Here is a 2,529-nt window from a genome sequence, read left to right on the forward strand (position 1 = left end):
GACTCTGATGTTCTCGGTTACATTCATCGATCGGAGACATTAATCGGTATATTAAGAATTGCCACAATTAATTCCAAACACAATGAAATTCTTTCAAATGTTCTGACTACAAAGTACTCAGAAACTGCACAGTTTAGAGAGATATTCAGGAAAATCAAGTTTAAGAACATAAACCATTACTTTGCAAGATGCTTCTAATGAAGATGTCAATTATTTTGAACGATTCGGTGGAATTGTGTTCATCATGTTAGTACTTTCTATTATCACACCGAGCCCCTGTTTAAAAGCGAATCCGTTAAACAAAAAATTACGGTATAATCGATTCAAACATTGCCAACAGTAAGTCTTGGCAGACGACAATACTTATAAATGGACAATAGATTGAAGTTGGGCATAGCTTCATATCAATAGTTCAGACATCCCAGTATTTCAAACATTCTTGTACATAAGGAAGTGATGCATTGTTGTTGAGGAAACATTCTTCTTCCTGCAGATAAGGAACTTAAAGCACATCTCGACTTCGGGACAATGAGTTTGCAAGTGTAATAAAATCCGGCAGTGTTCTTGTGAAATTGAAGAGTCGAATGAACAACCCCCAGATGTACAAACAAGCAAATCATGAAGCCACTGATTCAAGTGCGCTTGCGGGAGGTCTGTGATGATATCAGGGACAGGAGAAACAATTGTAACCGTCTCAGGGTGAACAACTAGCAAATATAATCAACTTCACCACTAACTGCAACAGTTCCCACATTGTGAAGCGGACAATTTCGCAAAGAAAACACACTTGTTCTCAAAAAGCTTTCATTCACCCTATGGTTGCACAGCCATTAAATGGAATTACCGCTGATCTTAAAAATTCTAAGTCTACTTTCATGCTTTTCCTCGATATCTCGAGGTTAAGTTGAGCTGAATAAAAATGTCGAGTATTCTCATTAAGTTGGTACTTTCGCGGCCGTACCACTCAGTTTCTATGAATGGTAATTAAATATATGTGATCGTTGTCAGCAGTGATTACTTCCACATGTGAGGTAACGGCTGAAGTAAATGAAGTTAAACGACATGACTATTAAAACACGCATTTCAACAATATCCCAAGCTATCCTCTCAGCCTTTGATATTCTGTGGAAAACCGTTCGTCTCAGTCGTCATTCATATCCAATGATGGAAACTCCACAGCCTCTGGAAATATCGAAGTTGAAGTTTCAGCCCATTCGGAGTTCCAACATCTCAGTCGAGACTTTGCTAAGTGGTCTTCCTATGTTTGTGTTGTTGTTTCTGACATATCCTCTGCCACTGTAAGTGTTTTTCTTTAGGTGCGTTAGTTTGTGTGATGCCGCGTTAGTATTCAGTGGTCAATACCTTGGTTTATGGCCACATCAGTACGTTTAGAATTCGAGTTATGGTACGTAAAATTTTCCCCCTTTTACTCTATGTGACATGTACTGAATCAGCACAGCATGGAATCAGTTGTTTTCACATGAAAATATTATCCAAAGTGATGATTTTCTTTCTTCAGAACCTGCTCTCTCACATCTCGGCCTGTTATTTATACGGAATCGAAACCACCCATTGTCGCATATTTTGTCTTTCATGCACTCTTACTGACCCTTCTCTCAATATCCTCTTCAAGTTCCCTCAGGCACTGCGCAATCTAAAACTTAATTTCACATTGACCCCTTTCAATCTGTGGTGCTGCAGTCATTGTTGTTGGGTGCACATGCTCCAATCTCAGCTTTGGCAACTTCAAACTAATGGATCCTGTTAGATGGCGTGGTTGTTCAAACAAAGCTCATGTAGCAACTTTAACTGGCATGAACCAGAGATTCTTGGAGCACGAGTATCAGGAGACCAGAAGATGTAGGTGAATTGGCCATGCTAAATTTCGCATCATGTTCAGGCATGTGTAAGTTGGGCACATTAGTTTGTGGTAAACATACAATAAAAGGACAGGAGAATAGGTCTAGTTGAGTTACTCTTCGGAGGGTCAGTGTGGACTTGTTGAACTAAATGGCCTGTTTCCACACTGTACAAGTTCCATGATTCTATGAAAAGGACACAAGATATTATTGAGCAAAAGAGAGTTTGCTGGGAAAGTACATGTGACTTTCTGATCATTTATTTGATTTGTTCATTCGGCTCTAGCTGGCCTAGTGTGTGCAGTCTGCAATTCATTTTACAAAGGAGATGTGATAGCTTTGGAGACGGTTCAGAAGAGATTTATCAGGATATTGTCTGGGCTGAGGAGTTTCAGTTATAAAGATAGTTTGGGCTTTTTTTTTCTTATAGCAGAGGAATTGAAAGGAGACAAGATTGAGATGTATAAAGTAACGGCGGATATGGAAAGGTTAAAGTTAAAGAAACAATTCCCCTTGATGAAGTGGTCAATCACCACGGAAGCAGAGATTTAAGATGCAGAAAGATTTGAGTTTGTGTTTGTGAAAAAGAAAACCCCTTTTCAGCCATCGCGTGTTTGGAATCTTGAACTTGCATTAAGGGTCAGAAACCCTCATCACTTGAAGAACTATT

This window comes from Chiloscyllium plagiosum, unplaced genomic scaffold (genome assembly GCF_037043375.1).
Source record: "Chiloscyllium plagiosum isolate Xiang-an unplaced genomic scaffold, Cpla_swu_hap1 HiC_scaffold_38, whole genome shotgun sequence".
NCBI lineage: Eukaryota > Metazoa > Chordata > Chondrichthyes > Orectolobiformes > Hemiscylliidae > Chiloscyllium > Chiloscyllium plagiosum.